At 40.3% G+C, this 22,193-nt stretch overlaps 1 protein-coding gene across 1 annotated transcript in view; it reads right to left on the reverse strand.

Annotated features, from left to right (window-relative positions):
• The window catches only part of LOC116846483 (neuronal calcium sensor 2), a 219,177-nt gene extending 197,599 nt beyond the window's left edge, over positions 1-21,578 (reverse strand). The window contains exon 1 of the mRNA XM_032820370.1: positions 21,177-21,578. The gene's annotated coding sequence lies outside the window, so the exon portion shown is untranslated. The remainder of the gene's footprint in view (positions 1-21,176) is intronic.
• Positions 21,579-22,193: the final 615 nt, after the last annotated feature.

Genomic DNA, 22,193 nt, shown 5'->3' on the forward strand with positions numbered 1-22,193 from the left:
TTTCTCTCTTTCTCTCTCTCTCTCTCTCTCTCTCTCTCTCTCTCTCTCTCTCTCTCTCTCTCTCTCTCTCTCTCATTGCTCGTTTCATTAATTTATCATCAGTTGCGTGATGTACTTAAGCGCGTTCAACTTAATTATACCACAAATTAACATGCAGCTTGGATCGTTATAGCTGTCTACGCTATAAATCAGTATACATACGTCATTGTGTGAGCCGGAAATCGTGAAGTAATCGCTTAATTGTGGCCAGCTAAAGAGCTCGTGTGAGGTGCTACACATGCGGCGCACGCGTTTACGTGGGGACAAAATAATACGATTGCGCAAAAACTCGTCCGACGACACGGCAAACAATTTGCATTGAGTTGTGAGGAAATATTAATTGTCGGCTAACAATCGGCGACGTACGAACAAAATGAGAACTCTCCTCGAGGACGAGCGCGCCGGGTGAGACAATGCTGATTTCTGCCGTTGACATTTGAATTCATTAATTAGTAATATGCACAGATCGATCACACAAGCTAATTGGATCATTATTAATCATGGCAACGACGATCGTATATCAAATTACTAGCCACACCGTCAGCAAATGTCGGCAGCAGTTTTAGTAGAACGGTTCATTTCTCACATATACTAATCGAAACGATCCGTGAGTTTCTAAAATTAATTGACATTTCCCGCGCACGTAATTATAGATTACGGCGGCTATTTGCAGAGAAGAATAAAATCGACGTCGTAGTAGTGTCAACGATGTCGACGGACACTGAATGACTCTTAACGAACACTGAATGAATCTTAAAATCGCGGGACACACCGCGGAGGATTAAAAATTGAAACCGCTTCGTAATCCATAAAAAAACGCTCTATTTTCAGAGAGAACGTTCCTCGTGAACGTTCCTCGTGAATGAACCACGTGAAGGGACGAAACAGGGCAGGTGGTTTAATAAGAAATTTACGAGAAAAAATATACCACCATATGTGTGTGCGTACCTTTACGCAGAATTATTTAGCGCGAATAAATAAACAAGGTGTTTTAAAAATAACGTCAAGATAACCCGCAACATTCTGTCTATCTCGCGAAATATGGGATTGATTTCTTTTTATAGAAAACATCGAGGTTCTTACAAATTTATAGGCTATTGGAAAAAGGGGGTCTTTTTCTGTCGCGACGTAAAACATTACCTAAATATCGTGATATTGATTTTCGCCCCATTTAAGGGGGCGTATTGCCCACAACACAAAAATAATAAACAAATTTTGGAAGAATTTGATATTAACCTGTATTACATCTAAAAGTGATCACAAATAATTTTACAATAACTCAGAATTTGAATAAAAAATTAGTCTACTCTAACGTGTGAGCTCAGCGAAAATATTACATATATTTTTCATATATACAATTATAATTATAAAATTACACACACACACACACGCACAGAGAGAGAGAGAGAGAGAGAGAGAGAGAGAGAGAGAGAGAGAGAAAGAGAGAGACTGTGTGTGTTTATGTGTGTATGTTCTATTTTAAACAGCCAAATATCGTGAAAACTGAATCTAAATAAGCAAAAATATGTGTTTCTTTTTAATAGAAAATATGATACCTTTTGTAGCAGATTCTAATAAAGTCGCTCAATGTGACCACCTAATATAGTTTTGATTTACTGTTCCAATTAAAACGAGAAACTTGAAAACAGTTCGTGAAGGGAGCAACTTTTATAGAGTTGGCACGAACGAGCAGGCAAGAAAGGAAGTAAATATCGAAGATTACGTAGACGGCGCGCCGCGTCGTTGATTAGAGTAGTAAGTCCGCAACATTAAACTGCACTCCTGATTTAGTCTTTAATTAATAATCAACACGTAAGAGAGTACTCCCACCTGTCAAACGGCTCTGACCGATATAGATTGAGATGCAAACCTCAAGTTGTGTTCCCGCAAGCCAAAAAAATCGAAGAAGCACGACCAGCTTTTTACAGGGTTCGCGCTTAGAAATAGGTGTTGATGTAGAAACATGATTTTGCATGCGGCTAAAACCCGATTTTCGGTCCGGTTTAACTACAGGATGGGATTGTGTAATTACGTAATTAGGATGATACATCACCTGTATATGTAAAATATATTACAGGATTCTCAATGTTACAGAATCAACGCCGATCCTCTCTCCTCTCTTTCTCTCTTTTCCTCTCTCTGTCTCTCAGCATCCCCACGCGTTTATGAGTTAACTTTTATAAGCCGCTTCTCGCCGAACAAAAGTTCGACGCGAACCGTCGTCTTCCTTCGCGCAACTTTGCCCGTTTTCAATATTAATCCTCGGTAGACCGCCTATCCAAATCTCCGAATTCCCGGCTCGATTTCCCGACGCACGTTAATCAAATTCCACGACTGAAAAGTTCCGTACGTCATTTCGTACTGCACAACCATTCGTCTTCTCTTTTCGTCATCGACATATCGTAGTACAGCAATCCACCGACTACCCCGCCCCGCGAGTCTCGGAGGAAATTGCGCCGTTAAAAATCGAATAACCGTAGAAATGGGACGGTAGACGCGGCCGCGCGGTTAAGCTTTTCCCAACGAGTCGTAAACCTTTTTCTGCGTGGTTCATTGTCGACGCCGTGCATACATGGAAGCGAGGGTTAACTGTCGGCTCGACGGTTATCGCGCGTGACAGACGGCGCGCGAGCCCGCCCGGTTTCTGCATAACTACCGCATGGAAAATTAAGGCCGGCCAAATTGGAACGATCTTCGCCAACGACCCCGCGGAGGATGGAGCGAGAATGTTGCTCGCGAGATTTACGGTCGAATTAATTCGAATAACACGCTTGATACTTGCCAAGTCGGCAATACATTAGTAGTTAATTTGAGCACTACGTCTACAAAATCCCATTGAAGATATTAAAGCGATTATCGACGTCCCGAATTGCGCACATAGACAACAACTACGTCGTTGAATGTCGCAGATTAAGATGGATCTTAATTTAGCTGGCTAAACACAACAAGAATAATATCTGCTCGAAACACAGACGCGCTCGTGACAATCGTATGTACACGCGCACACACGCGAATAATGACTGTTTAAAACGTCATGACGTTAATTGCGTGTGCTGAACTTCTCCATGAGCAGCCGCGTCGCGTTCGAGGAATGCGTCATTCACGAGCAGCCGCCGAGTAACAGTAGCTAATGTGAAATTGGCTTCCCCAAAATTTAATATTGCATAACTTTTGTTGAAAAATGTGAAAACGCGAAAATTCGAGTTGTTACGAAATGTGCAAACGAAAAACTATTGATCAAATATGTCAGACGTCTGTTTTGCTAAATTACAAATATAGAGTGAAGTTGGCTACCGCAATGTTTAAGTAACTTTTTTCCAAAGATGTGCAAATAAAAACATCATATTTCCGAAATATGCGGACAAAAATCTATCGATTATATGCGCTGTAAATCAAATTTGGATTATTTGGGAAGCTAATGTGAAGTTAACCCCCCAAATTTATTTTTCAAATAACTTCTCAATATTAAAAGTGTTGCAATGTGTGCAAACAAAAACTCGAAATATGCAAACATACGTAAATGACGAGCGATCGAATGAGGAAGTTTATCTTTTCCAATATTGGAGAGAGCAAACTTCACGAAGGTGTTAGAGCGCCGTCACGCAAAAATTTTGCCACTTTGAATGACAACTCACAAAGATTCGTGCGCTCCTACAAAAACTTAACCACGGAGATACAAATCAAATCGGAAGAGCGACAGAGAGGAAACTCCAGGCAATTACAGATGGTCTTGACTCCGCGCGCGTTTTGTTTCTATATAATATTATTATATCGTGGTTTATCAACGAGATACGTCGGATATTTCGTCGCAAAGATACATTTCTAGATATCTCGATATTTATGGCGGCTGTTCCTCGACAGCTGACGTTTAATCAATGGCATGACACGAGGGAGACCGAGAACGAGAGAAAGAGAAAGAAGGGGAGAAAGAGAGAGACAGAGAAAGCTTTTTCCCTTGTTAACTTGCATTAGGCGCGTCGTCTAAAGTCGCGAGCAAACCGGGCCCACTCGACTTTCACGACGAGATCAAAATTTTTTCGATAGGACACGATATAAAGCGACCGCGAGTACGCGTCTGCGCCCTTCACCACCCTCCGTACACACGATAAATGCAAACGAGAAACACATTTTCCTCCTTTTTTTTTTTTTTTTTTTCGTTCGCCATTAGCCTTAGCTAACACGTAAAGGTTTCAGTATAGCGCGTGTTCTTCGTAATGGATCAATAGCGGTGAACACAGCGGCCGGATGGGCTGAATATAGATACACGGAAGAAGTACAAGGTGAAGTATTATCATTTGTCGTCCCTACACCTCCCGTCTATGTGACCGCGCCGGCACTAACACGCTCATAATTTATATCTTCAGAGCTGTGAATGCTTATCGCGCTGCGATACATACGTACGTTAGCTGGGCCATCCGTGGCAAACCCGCAATTTGATAACGAATTTTAAGTGACGCGCGTACGCTTATGGCGTTTGCCATTCAACAACGCTCGGAACTCGTAGAATAAAATAGATCTAACGTGTACGCGCGATCGTGGTACTTTACGCCAAGAGAGGGAGATTCGGCTACGCGAGGATTCCCCGATTACGAAACATCTTGGATGACGTCAAAAAGTCCGCGCACGTATCAGCGACGATTTGGGAAAGGGAAAAGAATTGTTTCCTTTAAATAACAGCGTGACCCTGATTTCGAGAAGAAAACAACCGTGCCCGATTCGTTCGCCCTCGTCAGCATTCGAATAGGCAAAATAAAACGGGAAGGGAAGAAAGAAACTGCGTGGAGAAGCACATTGCCGGACACACCCAGACTTCGTTCGTGCTGCTTCCGTTCGCGCTTACTTTGCATTATCTCTGCGATAATAGATTACGCAATTAGAAAATTCGCTGGTGCATGCGTGACTGGCAATTAAGTGTTCGCGCAAAAATAGACGCGCACGTTGCATTGTTGTAAGAGCTCTGTTAAGAGACCACGGAGAGAGATGGGACTACTACTTATAATAAAACTGCTTCTGAAATATCACTCACCAAATGCTAGTTGAGTAGCACAAATTTGATGGAAAGATATGCGGTGAAATTAAGTTATCGTTAAAAAATATCTCGAAGATATCCTTGAGAAAGATCTCGAGATATTTTTCTTTTTAATATTACATAAAATAATTGAGGAATTGCGTGACATCAGAATATCTCAAGATAAGTAATAAAAAAATTTTTTGTCTTAATAAAAAATATCTCCCAGACCACACAGAATGATATTCGAATCTGTTCTACTTTTTATTCTGGTGAAATTCATTGAAACCAAATTTGTCGGGCATATTTGCCTCTAAATGCAACGTAAGAGTACGTGCGTTCACGTCGCGCAAATGCACGTATCCAATATCATAACAGGATATATTTAAACGTGTCATTAAGCATCGTAGCTATACAATTATAGTCGACCCATAAACTACGTATACAGCGAGGTATATAGAGAGATATTAATCACACTTGTAGTAACGATTACTTGTTGTAGGTACGAACATAGCAGTCGTATATCTTCGAAATGTTTGCGAAAGATCGGTTTTTTGCAAAACCGGATATACGATTTTCCACCCTCTCTCTCTCTCTCTCTCTCTCTCTCTCTCTCTCTCTCTCTCTCTCTCTCTCTCACTTGTAATTTCGCGGTTTTATCGGAATTTTGAAAGTACGTACGCGCGCACGGATGGACTTTTTGCGATAGTAAATGAGATCGCGAGTACGTCACACGCTTGCCTAATTAGTGAACTCTGAATATGGAATATAAAGTGAAACTGAGAGGGAATGCACAGTTAAGCGTTATAGTAGGAATTATTGTCTATCCTGTGGGAGATGAATCCCTCGGGGGAGCGGATTCAAAGCTGCAAAGTTTTAATTTGAAAGCTACGAATTAGCCAAAATGCTGCTTAATAACACACACAGCAAATTCCGCGATACGGACTCCCAAGCGTTAAACGATAATTTCGTACCATTCTGAAAACGAGAAGTATTGCAGGACACTGTAATTGTTAAAAATATCATCTACTGCCGCATTCAAAGCGTCCACTTTCAAACAAGTCACTCAACTACATTACTTGAAGAATAAATGCCTCATTATTTCCGCTCGGTATTCGCGTATTAACTGACGTCCTTATTAAAATCTGAATCGAAGATAATCATCGGGGATTTTCCCGTCACGATTGGTTACCACTCACGTCACCAAACGCGCAAGATGCTTTAAATAAATATGGCGTATTCACAACAGACATACATACACACGTACATATACGCGCGCGCGCGCGTACACATACGAATACATACTTTTGAAGAAGCATTTCGTATAATTCTCCTAGTAAATGATTGCGAGCAAATAAAATTATACACGACAACGATACTCTAAGCGTGTGACCTTTGCGACGAAGACGTCTCTCAAACTGTGTATTGCAAGAAAGAATTTTGCTAATTCAACAAAACACCAGTACCCGTAATACGAGACAGCAAATGATCCCGCACAATGGGAACAAATCATCTGTCACTTTCACAATTTGCTGTTCTAAGCTACACTTCTGTCATGGAGACATAACTAACCTGGCCTAAATGGATGAAAACAAACTATCACTTGCATGCTCAAGTATATGTTTGTTAAAATGACAAATGAGACGTGAAATGATTGGCAATGGCATCCGTTCGATCTGATTTTCCTCATGTGACAATCACTAAACAGCAAACGTACTTATGACAACTGCGAGATTTTTCTCGTGTGTACACGACAATCGCGGCGGCGCACGTTCGCGGATGAAATTATTTACGGATTGTCTTCTGTCTTCCGATCGCAACGTGTATTAAAGGAGCAGCCGACACCCTATCGAAGAACAGGGCGTAAGGGATATTTTTACGATCATTTGTATCCTACACCTTGACCTTTCCCCTCAATGGAAAAGCGATTACGACACGGTAAGACAAAGCTTATCTCACCTTTCATGGAGATGATATAGCTCCCTAAATCGTTTCAATTTCCGCTAGCGCCAGACCTATAGTTTCCACAAGTCCGTACACACCCTCAATAAATCTCCTCTGTCCTCTTGCCTTCCCCATTTCCCCCTCCCTCTCTTCGCGGCATTGTTCTCGTTCTTCCGATTTAATTTGGTTACCGGATATACAATCCGCTATGTCAAGTCGAACTCGTGTAATTTACATTTAAAGAAAACTTCCGCAGTGCGATCGCGAATTTTCGTTATCTCACGCGGTGAGATTTGGTGGAAATTGAAAATTAAAGGGAGGAATCCGATAGAAATGTTCGCGGTCTGTACGTGTGTGTGCGCGCACGCATGTGCGCTACGGTTAAGATAAAAAGTTTCTCTCGAAAAAAAATTGCTCGCTGCTCTCGTTAAAATAGCAAATGTTAAAAATTAATCAATCAGTCGCGCTCCCTTCGCTCCCCGATCCTTGTTCATCTTTATATAACCACGTAGGTGACGGAGATCCCTACACGCCGCGCGTATTAATAGTGAGGTGTTACTTGCAATGTTTATTTATGTAATTATTTATATCTGTGATATATTGTCTTGACCTTTGCGGCAGACAAACAAAAAAAACACAAGCGCCTTGTTATACACCTGATTACTAGATTGATTTCCAATTCAAGAGGATCTAGCCGGTTTTATCGGTCGGAACGGTTCGCGCCCGAGGACGAGAGAATCTACCTGAATGATAGCAGTAGGTGCTGGCCACTGTTATCAATCTCGATGATTCGTGGAGATTTTTATCTGTAAAACTAGATTACCGATCCAGCGGAGAAAGAAAGAGAGAGAGAAAGAGAAAGCCTGGAAAGCCGGTCGGAACAAAAACAGCGGAGCTACGTACAATTCGTCGGAGCGGGCTCGCCTTAATATGGTTGGAAACAGATTGCGTCGAAAACCGCGGGCTCTTAATTAGTGAGTTAATTCCGTCTATTCTCGCGTCGCAATTCTCGAGTTAATGAAAAGGAACGGGCTCTCTTGTCCTCCGGCCGGGGCGTGGTTCCCGACATTACCACCGCATAGATCGCACGTGACGAAAAGCAACCTTGGCTTTTCGTCGCACTCGTTATTTCCTTCCCTAAGCATTGTCGGCCTCACTCCGCATGCTCGGCGCGTTTTTCGTGATGTGTCACTAGCGCGTAAGATACTAGGTAGATAGGTAGGTAGGTAGGTAAGTAGGTAGGTAGGTAGGTAGGTAGGTAGGTAGGTAGGTAGGTAGGTAAGTAAGTAAGTAGGTAGATAGATGGATAGATATAGTTAAAGATACATGAGAAGAAATATTTAGTATTTATAGCTATGATCACACATAGAGAAATATTTACTATAAATGATGGATAAGAAAATATTTTTTTTATTAAATTCTATTATAATGTTGACGATAACTACATGTTAGTACTATCATTTTCGTGTTAGAACAACAGCAAAAAATGATTGAAGCTAATTATTCAAGTTAATTATTCAAGTTAATTATATAAAAAATAATTGTAAGTTAATTATATGGGGAGAATTTCACAGTAAAAATTATCATAGAATTTTTTAACCAAGAAATAGATCGACGTTCTGTCATAATTGATTACTCTTTCATTTCATACGTGCTACTTATGTTTTAGGAACTAAAATGTGTCATTAGAAAACTTGCTATGTTTCCTAGCAAGATGACAATTTATTCCTAGACTACTAAAAACATAGTAAAAAATTGAGAAGAATTTATATTAAAGAATTATATTAAAAAAACTACAATATTCTCTACGTGTAGATCAACCATTTCGTCTCTCAATGTAGGCAAGTAAGTACGACACACTCGCGTGCGAGCACATCGTATCTCCGACATATCGTTTAATCGAATCACGATCGTTATCAACGAGACAGATCCTCGCGGGAAACTGAGAAATTGTCTTATCGACAAGCCATGTCCAGCCGATTTTTGCCGTTTATCGAAGATCGCTCGTAAACACGTGGACACGTCGCGCTTACGATCGATTGGCGAATGCGTTCAATCACTTTGCGTTAGATCTGCAAGATCTCGATGTTAAAACCGTTCTCGCGAGTCTTCGTGATATATTGAGCGTGTAATCGGATCTTTCCACCATTTCCCTCGCTCGCGTTTCGTTGTGTAACAGGTATCGCCTACAGTGTATCAGTGATCGTTTGTCAGGTCAGGTTCTAAACGCTGGACACTTGGAACGCGCCCCCGAGAATTAACATGTACTGCCAATCGACTGATCTTACCTTCTTCCGTTGAAGCTATTTAATCTTTCGCTGTACAGTAACCGTGCGATGAAATCGTTCTTTTTTTTCTCTCGTTTTTGCGCTCGCGGTTTCGTTGCGCAGTTTAAAATTATCACAATAATTATGAACGATTCTCCTTTGACCCCGCGCGTGTCACGAAAAACAGGCAAATAAGATACAACGGAGACAGTTTGTCTGATCATACCCGTGAAGAATTAATTTTAAAAATCTTTCTTATACGAGACTAACGAGAATAAATGTTGCTCTTATAATCAGACGCTGAGCGCGTGTTCCGCGCGGCAAACTATCGCGTCAGGATACAGCAGGGGAAAGAACAATCTCCGATACTCCGATCGGTATTGACAAAAAAATCAATACGATTGACCGTATTGAGAGAAGCGTACAATGGCGCGCGAGAAAGAGAAGAGCACGAACGGAGGGGAGGAGGTTACCTCTTTTCCATCAAACTTTTCAAACATCCCGCAGGAGGGAATCAAGTCGGACGCGATATCTCTAAAGAAAGCCGATCGATCAATTTTCCGTCTCATCGATCGGCACTATACACAATAATGCGCGGTATGAATACCATGGGATATATCGATTGTCAACGAGACGACGCGGCGTAATCGCCGCGGCTAATATTTTGACTGCGCTTCTCACCGCCGCGGCGCGGCACGGAGGAAATTCGCAAGAAAATTGCGTCAAATGTTAGCTGAGGATCAGTATTGCTAGTCTATACGCGCGAGGAGGAGTAACAGTTTGCAACTGCGTATAAACCACGCCTGCTATCTTTCTATATGATCTATGCAAACGGTGCCAGCATTTTCTACGTAATCTATGAAAACAATGCGCGACCCATGCAAACAGTGCTTATAACGTGCTCCGTGCTCTGCTCTGCTCTGCTTCTTCTCTTCTCTCTCGCTCGCTTTTAAGGTCAACTCTTTATTCGAAAAATTTCAGAACATAATTCATATTCATTACTGACGCCGCGCACTGCTGAGAATATTTCAGCGAGAAGGTCTGGTTACATTACATTCACCGACGATTAAAGTCTCTCATTAATATTTCTATGCCCAAAAAAGATGCGATCTTATCGTCAGCAGAATACTCTTACATTGGCCTAAAGAGGACTCTTCTGGAGGAAAATATTCTGAGCGCAATATTCTTAGAGTTAAAGAAATTTCGTCCTTGATATTTACAATATGATATCTTGTTCTGACTGGAAATCTCTTCTAGTAAGAGGGATACTATTTTCTGTTTCAAGTAAACATGTTTCTCTTGATTCGACCGAAAGGAAAAAGAACGTTGGAAACGTTGGAATAAAATCTAATAGATTTCTAATTGATAGTCTACTCTCCATTAAAAGAAAGATATTCTTTCGCTAAGAGTTTTCACTTAGAATGTGGGATTACAAAACTAGCACCTTGCAATTAGAATTTCTTTTTTCAGAGGTATTAGAAAATTGTCTCTTTCGGTTTTCTTAAGTGTTATCGAAGGTATTTATTGTTACATGACTTCGACGTGTACTTTCTGAATATACGAAATTAATTACAGGGAGATCAAACTCATCCCTGTTTTTATCTCATTACAAGATTCATTGCAAGACTTGTCAGCACAAGAGAACACGCACCGTTCCGGAAAAATTATATTCTCACGGTTGTTCGTGAGCGCTTTAATGATCTTGAATCCACGCGAGATCACAATACACGATAAAAAATAAACGACTGTGCGTATCGGGAAATAAAAATGTCGTTATCGAGCGAACTTCCCTTCGTATGCGGGGGAGCATCGTTGCACTCTCATGATAACGGCCAATGTGTTAATCTATGGCATAACTCCGGCGGGCATAGGCGGAGCGAGAAGTCGAAGCGCAGCATGGAACGCTGCCAAGATAGTTTGATCCACCGATTCCGCGCGAAGGATTGTGTAACCGACAACCCTCGCGCGATATATTCACCGTCTCGGATCGTTACCAACCTTGCATATTACAATTGCCTGCAAACCTGCGCGACGACTGCGAGAGAAGAAAGAGAGAGAGAGAAGGAAAGAGGAAAGAGTTGCAAAGGTAATCCCGAGAATGCGACTCATAAAAAGTTCACGTGCAGTTAAATTTAAAGAGCACGACGATATAAAAGTCGACGATGTGTGCTCTCCTGGCACTTAAAGGAGTTCCCGCGGCTGGTAATGCGCGACTCGGATGCCATCAAATCAGATACATGTAATTGTTCTCTTCGTCTGTTCGTTACGCCTCGAAATTACCTGAGGAAAATATACTTGAAAATTTATTCATGGGATACACATATAATAATTTATTTTCAAAGTTTATATTTCTTGGAAGTATATATAAAGTTTATTTTTGTGAAATAAGTTTTATATTCCATAAATGAATGTTCAAGTATTTTCTTTCGGTGTACTACGACTCTGTCAAAGATTTATATTCGCACAAAAATTTAACGCAGCTGTTTCGTTTGTACCGCCTCGACTTTCTACCGCGCAGACGTTCAAAGTATGCATGGAAACTAACTTTTCTACATTCAATCAATCATGGAGATCTCGCGGAGAAAACAATTTTCGATCGCTCAAGAGCTCGGGGCAATAACGAAACTGACGGATACCGGCGGATCGAGCGCTTCCCCTTATTTACTGCCTCGCGATCCAATTAGTGATTCCCGTAACATTATTAGGGTACCGAAATAATATCCAGAGTATCATCCGGGTGAATTCAACGCGATTGCATGGCTTACGTGTCACAGACATTTGCGTCCGAGCGAATCACACAATTATGAGCCCGAAATTGATTTTGAGAAAAGCGAATCTAAGGTCTCGTAGAATTCTAAGGTTGGTTTTTTCGAACAATTCGGAAAACCGCTTCTAATAGATCCTGTAAAACCGACTGACTGAATCAGTTGACTTTAATAACAGTTTGCCAATCGCTTCCGCAAGGCGATCTATAATTAAAATCCGGTATAACTCTCTTTTACACACTGAGAGGATAAATATCTAAAACATTTATTCGATAGATATCAATAACATATTGACACGAAAATAATGAAAGGAATTTTTCCTTGTTGAATCATATAAAATATATTTTCTCAAGTAACTTATCTTCTTTTAACATTATGTAATTTCATTTGAAGATTAACATGTCAAAGACAAAAATATTTTTCAGGCAAAAATGTCCCCTTTTCTATGTATTTAAGTATAAATTCTTTTATTTGAATAAAATCAATAATTACTTTTTTGAAAAAAAAAACTTGGGAAAATATATTCAAAGAAAATATATTTTCTCATTACCAAAAAAAAGATATTTATTATAAAAATATGTGTATTAGTATAAATATATTATCAGTACCCGCAGAATAAATATATTGCATTCTTTAGATATTTGTTCTCTTAGTTCACAGATACAAGTTCTCCACGGTGAGAGAAATACGATAATTATCTGTACATTTGCATCTGGCAACACAGACGTAATAACACGCGCGATTGACGCACGAAACCATGTTTTCCTGCATCTCTTCTCCCGTAAGAGCAAAACACGACTTCTTGTTCTCGATGCAAAGTTAAACGTTACCTGCATTAAAGCTGAATGATATTCGCGGACGCGTGCATGTAAGGAGCCGCGTGTGGGCCTTTAAAGTGACTAGCGGTATCACGACGATCGCCTAATAAGTAACGGCCGCGAACAGATAAAAATAGATATGAAGGAGGTGTGTGGCGATGATATCGATACCTTACTCACGTAGAGAACGCGAAAATAATTCGCGAACTCCACACCGCGCAAGTTTTTATCGCACGGGTCTTTGAAACTCGGACACGTTCGTGGCGCGATTTCTCAGTGCCAAAATCTCGGTGCGCGATCGCGCGTCGAGTAGTCACTCGACAAATATCGTATCTTATTATGTATTTGGCAGCGAGGTGTTCAAACTCGCTTCCTTTCCGGCATTTCTTTCGGCTGCGAAGGTCACGAGTGCAAACACGCCTGAGGGAAGAATAATTATCGCTCGCAGCGTGCGAAACGCGCGTTCGCACAAACGAAGATTTTAATTGAACGAAAATTTCATTAGCCACGGCGTATCCAATTATAATCAAAGTTCGCTCAACTATGCCGAAGTGCAGCGGCTTGTACCGCAATACAATAGAATGCCTACATCAAAGGATAATAGAATACGGCAATAATTCACCGGCGAATTCCACAACGCGCTAGAACATGCCGGAGCACGTCACGGTAGATCAGACTTCGCGAAGATACGTCAATGCACTGTACATCCGTATAGTTTTACGAACAAATGCTGCGAAATTTAAATATAACAATTTGTACATTTGGAATATAAGGAAACAATTTTTGTTAAGAGATTTCTCCGATATCTTTTTCAAACTGCAAGAGCAAATACACTGAAAAAATACTTGAAAATTTATTTGTGGGATATGCAATTTATAAAAATAAACTTTACAACAAAATAAACGTTTACAACAAACTTTTACAATAAACTTTACAACAAATAAACTGTTAAGTACTGTTTTCTTAGTGTACAATATTTAGTTTTAAAACTATAAAGAATAACATTCTTTTCTCTTTTATAACATATCATGAGCTAAGTATTGCAAGCACTGAGAAAAATGTTTGGTATTTATAACTATCACATGAGGAAATAGTTACTATAAATTACTGTCATAAGAAAACTACTTCTTATTAAATTCTACTATAATGTTTTTAATAATAACCTGATATTACTACCACTATTTTCGTATTGTAACAACAAAAAAATATGATTGGCGTCGCAAATAATTATAATTTTAGTTAGATCTACTATTCCTTTTCTCAGTATATACCTAAAAAAGCTCTAATTGCAAGGTGCTATTTCCTTTAATCTGTCATATTCTAAGCACAAAAACTTTTACCAAAAGAATATGTCTCTTTTAATGAGGAGATGAACTATCAATCGGAAATCAATTAGATTCTAATTTTTTTTCTTTTTTCTCATATCAAGAGGGATATGTTTACTTGATGCAGAATGCCCTCTTTCTTACGTGCGACATAAGAGATACGACAAGCAAGACTTGTGCTGTAGATAAATTTTGTCTGTGATAAAAGGCAAAATTATGTTCTTCAACTTTAAAAATACTATACTTGGAATATTTTTCTTTTAATTTTCAAAGAATTCTCTTGAGGCCATATATAAGGGTAAAATCCTCCAAGATTCAGAGAATTCCTTTGGGTATAGAAAGATTGACAGAAACTATAATTTCGTGTACAGCCAAAACATCTGAATGCCTAACGAAATCACAAGTTGTTGCCACGCGAAACGAAAATATAACTCGACGTAGCCGTTCATCAATTTCGCGGCGTATGAGATTGAAACAGTCGTATATTTCACAATAATGTTACACACTAAATTTAGGTGTACGAAGGACAAGCGTAATCTACCGTGCCATATTACGTTCTCATGCATCGTGGGCACAATATACGTGAAACACACAGAGAAATGGAGAGTTATAGTCCCGGCACTCGAAGATACTTCGGGAGAAGTGTACAGTATATCTTAATAAATCGCGTTCCAAGAAATACGAGCAACATTGCGGATGTCTCCATTTACATCTCCGCGTGCACCGCGATATAATGCATTTACGCGATAACAACACCGCAACGATTACGAAAGAGCGGAGAAGAAGGGCAAATTGTTTGCACGAGATTACGCGTGAAGATCCATTACGGTGTAAATTTCAAAGCTGACCTAATTAAAAAATCGTTCCCTCGCGCGATCGTTCACGACGACGTCGTGATGAGGGCAAAACTGCTTCGAGAGATAATTTCGCGATCGATCTTATCTTACTTATCACACGTTGCGTTTATTATTTACGTTCATTCGCGTGTCGACAACTAATTCTTTACAATGAACAGGAAGTTCCAGCCGTTAGCGAAAAAATGCGGGAACACTTCTCGAGTATATATAATAATATTGAATTATGAATCCTTCAGAGAGACGCGGCGTACACGACGAATCGCATTGCGAGAATGGGGATGAATGAACGAGAAGCGAGTCGAGTACAACGACTGATATGAATTATTGGCCGAGCGTTTAAGAAACTTGTCAGCCGGTGAGTAAAATATGCAAACAGCGGTATATTTAGTCGTGAGAAAGGCACAAATATTAAGAATTACGAGATTTACTCCTTACAGCCGCCAAACATGTCGGATTCGTGTGTTTCTAAAAAATTTACGCTATGAAATCTCCACTCTCAGCTACCCTTAGTCGATGAACTCTTATGTAACTTTATATCGCGTGCGATGACGTTTAAATATGCAAGCTGCACTTTCCCATCTCGGAAGTTCGGCAATGAAGTGGGCGCTCGAGGTAAATTCTTTACCTTTCTCGCGTACTTGGCTGAGCAATTTGGTTTTTAACTTCTTTAGGCTTGTTGTTGCAACGTCCGCTCAATACGCTCAATAACGAGTACACGGACAGAATTTTATAGTGATTATAATTAATCCTGTATTACTGTAGAATTTTCCAATCATAGGATTTTCTTTTCACCGAATAAATAGACATTCTGCAGTTCGCTATCCTTTCATTTCATATATACTATTTATATTTCAAGGATTGAAATATGCTATTAACACATTTGTACTGAGAAAAAATTTGAAAATTTATTTATGGAATAAAAAGTTTATTTCAGTGAAATAAAATTTGTTTTTGTGAAATAGAATTTATTTTTGTGCGTACCAACTTTATATCCTACAAATAAATTGTCAATTATTTTTTCTCATTATGCTACGTTTCTAACGAAATTTGTTATGCATTTAGCGAAAATTATTATGTTCCCTAGATCTTACGGACAATCTATGTCTAAATTACTAATAAAATTGAAAGAAATATATGTGAAAAAACTATGATATTCTCTCCGTGTACGACTCGAGATAATTGTTGTATGACGACGAGTACTGTAAAGAAGCAGCAAAACTAAAAGTAGACCAACGAGATAGTTCTTCTATACTTTTTGCAATTTCATCGGCATCGTAATTATCTGACAAAATTTGAAAGTAGTACGCTGAAGCGTGCTAAGAATAACGAATGTAAAGTAATTTTTCCAAGTGAGATGTAACACGTCCTTAACGGTCGAATCGCGAGCCCGAAATACGAGATACGATTAATAACGCGGTCATTAACTAAGCTCGGTAAAGAGTCGCTGGAAATTCCAATTGGTTCCTTTAGCACTCGTTAAGATTCTCGATTCCCAGAATCGCCGTAATAACTCGCGATGTCAGAGATAAACACAAAATATCTCGAATATAATTACTTCTCTCTCTCTTTGAATTTCTTTCGTCGCTCTCGCTGAAATTCAGAGATTTCATCCGCGATTTCTCTACTAAAATGATATTTCTCTCTCAAGTGTAACCGAGCCAGTCAATTCTCGCGAGATTCACATTTCGTGGATGACACAAGAGATGTAGCATCTGGAAAATATTTGCGCCCGATTCGATGAATTGTGAATACACGCGAATGTGTGTTCGGCGAACTTCTCGCAGTATACCGAGAACGCACGTGTGTAGAGTGCCAGATCATAAAGTAATACAACAGTCGACCGCTGCAATACTTCATTTAGACTTTAGTTAAGGTCAGCATTCTTGGCACCAAACTGATAAATAATAGCTCGTGCATACAGGATGCCTCACTGTTATCGTCACTATTTCTGCTACCATATAAAATTCTAACGTAGATCTTGGACAAATTTGAATTTGTCATGCCTTTAAAAAATAAACAAGTAAATCAAAAAGTATCAAGTTGAAAGTTATCGATTCATCGTTCATCGCATATTTTCCATTTTCTAATATCATATGTCGTCATACTAACATTTAGATTAAAACTCCGCTAAAATGTACAGTTCAGATGAAATTAAGCGGAGTATGCGATCCCGCTAGTTATTTACTCTTCCGAAACTTAGTTTGGGAAACCGTTAATCTCCTTATCTGAAATCACTAATTACTCAAGACGAGCTGGCTCAACATTTACTCGCAGAAACCAGTAACAATTTGTCGAAAAAGATCTCTCTCTCTTTTTCGTTTTCCTATTTGAAATATAGAAACGAAACATCCTGTGAATATCGTGCGATTCAATCGCTCGCGGGACAAGAACTGTAAGACAAATTCGTCAATCTCGCGCGAGAAAATCGATTAAGCATTGACCCATCGAGTCGAGCGTGCTCGTTCTAATTTTACTGCAGTGTCCTTTCGCGGTGTGTAACTAATTATATAGAATCTCCCGCCGTGGGAGCAAACGTAACCGAGATAAAGTGCAAGACGAAAAAAAGAAAAGTCATGCACATGAGCTCACTGCTGCGAAGTTTCTTGCGCCATTGAATTCTATATAAGAAAGTCGACTCGAGACCCGACCCGCTTTGTTGTCGCATGATCATGAATAAATAATTCATTCGTGATATCGCGATAAAACGCCTCACAATGTTCTCTCCAGGGCAGGGTCAAAATATTTACGCGGAGAATCTCGTATTATTGAATACAAACAATTTAATTCACAGTTCGGTTAGCCGCTGCCCACGAGTCGTTTACTGTGTTCACGGTTGGCAGGATTTATCGTTAGAGCGAGCAGTTCCGCGCGTAGTTTTCGTAATGCACGCGAGAAAATAACGCGCCAGAATTACACCCGACCCATTCTTACGTCGGTTATACACCGGCAACGCGTCGTCGCGACTGACAATCAAGACGCCGTGCGATAGAATACGAGAAATTTTGCCGGGCTTATTGCACTTTAGCAATATTTTATTCAGTCATATACCGATCAATTCCATATGATTCAAAGCAAAAAGCACTATTTACCCGCAACGACAAAACAGAGATAAAGGCAATATACTCGATAAAGGCAATTTGTGAAAAAAGCTTCAATCGACTCCGCTGTATTTTCATTCAAAATAGAAGAATATTTTTGTTCATCTCTCTCGCGAGTTATTGTAAATTCCATTTATACGTAAACGCATTATAAAACGACAAAAATAGAGATATATTTTCGATAGAAGTGATTTACAATATAAAGCTTCGTAAGTTTTAATTGACTCTGTTGTATTTTTATTCAAAATGAAGAACATTTTTGTTTATCTTTCTTGTAAGTTATTGTAAATTCCATTTGCGCACAAACGCACTGTATCGCACATATATTCGTATGAGTCGAATTTGCGCTGGCAAATTTTTGGCGAGAGATTCGTCATGAAAATTTATTGAACATCGAAAAAATCACTGAGAATATTTCTCAGTGGAATGAGTCGTGGTAGCCTAAAAAAAGAAAAAAAAAAAACACGTTCTGGAGTCAATTTTAAGCGACCTTTATTTCAATTTCAAGCAATCTTTATTTCAACGGAAATCTAGACAAAAAGGAAAATTTAATTGGAATTTAATATTAATGCTATTATACGCGCGCGCGATCGATGATAGTTACTAATAAAAGTTCCGTTAAAGAAAAGTCTCCAAGTTCACCGAGTAATCCTACAGCTGAAGCAATGCACGCGCTACTTGAAATATATCTTGCGCATTATCTCGAGCAAATATTTTGCATATTTTTGCAAAATAATTCGTTTGTGTTTAACTATCTAAGATACACGGTAGAAAATTTCCTCACGATACGCGTTTGTCGCGATTTCCTCAGGCCGACGTGTTTCTAATATAAGCCGCAACATCAACACTTTGTCGTTACGAGTACGCTGCTGCGTATTTGTATAACATAAGACCATTAACGTAATAAGAACGAAACCTCGAGATATCACGTTCAAGGATTGCGATAAAGCGCTCTACGATAAAATACAACGCGAATCAGACGCATATCGCGAAATCACATCCGCTTCTGCGTAAATATGTGTCAAGAGCGACCGGAAGACGATTATAACTATCGTCGAGGTAAATAGAGTAGTATTTCCGGCATGCGACATGAGTTATGTTATGCAATTGACAATTCGCGACTGATTAAGCGCCGGAATATCCCTAAGGCTTTCGAATCTGTCCAGGAAGAATTTGTTTTCGAAGATATGACATCAATAATAAAGTAAAAAACAAGAAAACACGTGTCTGTAATAATCGTATCGCGATAAGTCATATCTCATACGAGATTTACTGTAGAAATATGCAAAGCAAAAACCGGGACAAATTTCGTATGTGTACAAGCGAACTTTGTCCGCTCGCGATTAATCGTTGCGCATTATGTGAACTCGATAATAATATGCGAGATCCCGCGAATAACGCCTGGTGACAGCGAGTTATTCGCAAATTAGCCGTGAAAGAGATTGTACCGCGACGGCAGCGAAATTAATAGAATAGAATTAAAATCCTGATAATGCTCGACACAGAATGTTGTGGGATCTAATACAACGTTGAATGAAAATACCACAGAGTATTCGGCGCGCCAGCTGTTTGTTACTCGCGTCCGCTGCGACGGCCGACTTAGCATGATAATACGGTCGCAATATTTCGGCGGCTCCGAAAATAAAGAGTAATGATATTGCGCAAAATGAAATCCGGTAATGCCCCTGTTCGCGAGTATTTCACGCGCGAAATTGGATCTTTCTGTTTGCGCCTGTTCGACGCAAAAGAACGCAAACGAAGCCAAACGTTAAAATTCAAGATACCCCACGGCATTTCTAGCATATCTAATAACGCGCCTGCCATTCTCGAATATAACATCTGCGACTGCAGGTATTTTATCTGGTAACTCGACGATAACGCTATTTCCCGAAGCGTGTATTTCGGGAACGAACGAGCGAGTCGGCACAAACGCCAACTGATTGTAATCAATATCTCGTACGCAAACTATATTATTTACATTTACAATACGTGTCAAAAAATAAGTATAATTTATGCTCCATATTTGTTAAGTTCTTGCGACTGAAGAAAAAAAAGCAAACGAAACCGCATTTCAAATTTCGATCTTCCTTTTGATCTTCGATCTCTGCGTCGATTGTACATATTCATGAGTCTCAACATCGTGCATTAATAATATCAACACGTATATATTTAACCCTTTAACCACGGGGCTGACCTGGACGCACAACTCTACTCCATATGCGCAACTTTGCGGCTGAATGCACGTATAATGAATAATAGCAGCGCGATCGACGTTTGTGTACAATGCAATTCCCATTGTACCCACGTTAGCGTGACGTAATAGCTAATAAATTAATGAAATTTGTGTTTATCATATAAAAAAGAAGTGGACGAGAACTACTGCTTAGCAAATACAAACTGTCCACCGAGTCTCAATACAAGTTGCACAAGAGAATCACTACGGTGGCGCATAGTGTGTATCCAAAAGATATTTATAAAAAAAATATATACTTTGAAAAAAATAAAAAATTTCAAATACACATGTGATACAAGAGAATTCAAACAGAATGGCCTTGAGAAAAAGAGAGACTAATCCTCCAAATGACACGACAGTGGGCTTCATTGTTTACGTAAGTAAACACAGTATATAGTGAACGACGCGACGTTACTATTAATATTCTCGCTATCACACAGCGTTGTTAATTACTATAACTTAATGCATATAAAATGCAATATCAATTTTTCCGTAAGATTGAAAATTTTCCTATGACAACCATGATTTCAAAAAGAACTGTTAAAATTAATATATATATATATATATATATATATATATATATATATGTATGTATGTATATAATATTAACTATTTATGAATATTTCCGCGAGTGCTTTTACAATAATGTCCCGAATGTCACGGACACATGTCATGCTGAAAGGATTAACCTCTGCGATCTCGAACAGCGCGAGCGGACGACGACACGTCTCGCCGTCTCGTTCGAGAACACCTGTCATCGTCTACACAACAAGAGCACTCGTCTGGGCGCAGTTTCGAAAATAAATTCGTTCATAGACTCACCGAACATCGCCGCCGGGCTCAGGTGTCACGATGCTCGTGGATATTTTTGATGCGTGGTCGCGTGTCACGAGCCGCATGCCGTCGTCGCACGAGGTGGAAGGCAGGCACGACGTAGTGGACCATCAGCTGGGTCTTTTCTCTTGATGCCCAAACACGCGCACGCACGCACGCACACACGCACACGCGCTCACACGGCGACAAACGATGACGAGATAGATAAATAGAAATGGGGAAAAAAAGAAAATAAGGGAGAAGAATGGGATGGAGACGTAAGCACAGCATTGCCAAAACAAATTCGTACAAGCAGACGCACGTACACATACGCACAGGCATACGCATACACACACGCAATACACACGTACGCACGCAATCACGCAAGAAAATACACATACGACAATAGCAATCACACACCTGACACTGGCGGCGGAGGAAACGGTGAGAGAGTGAGAGAGGAAGAGAAACGTGCGATAGCACCGTCTTGGCGCAACTGACAGAGAGGGAGATACGTAGACACACGCACCATGCACACGTCGTAAATGTATACAATGCGGATCCGGACGCGACGCGGCGTCGCGCTTTACGAAGGACAGGACACAGCGGGCCTCGTCGGCGCGATAAGCATCGTCGCGTGCGCCGAACGTGAAGCCGGTGCGACCGGGACGAGGGCACCGGCGTGATCTATGCCGATGTATCGGGACGATCGTCTCGCGTTCACGGTGTATCACGGAGGAACGCGCGGAGCACGATTCTCTCTCGCGAGGGCGACCTGCCTTGCTTTATTGCTGACACAAACCGGTCGGATCAGTCGCGGGACGCGAGCTTCGCGGCCGACGCGTTTACACGTCGCCCTACTAACCTATGCGTCGCACGTCGACCGGTCGTCGCAGTTGCTCGAGTCGCGAGTTCAAAACATTTCCGCGACACTGACTTGTGCGGCTATCACGACGGCTGCCATATTGGAATCCCATTCCGCGAGCCACCGATCAGGCGCGTACGAGAGCGACGCCACGCGGGAGC

The sequence above is a fragment of the Odontomachus brunneus genome, unplaced genomic scaffold (assembly GCF_010583005.1).
Source record: "Odontomachus brunneus isolate Ranch 3 - 2012 unplaced genomic scaffold, Obru_v1 Obru_scaffold_065, whole genome shotgun sequence".
NCBI classification, from domain to species: domain Eukaryota; kingdom Metazoa; phylum Arthropoda; class Insecta; order Hymenoptera; family Formicidae; genus Odontomachus; species Odontomachus brunneus.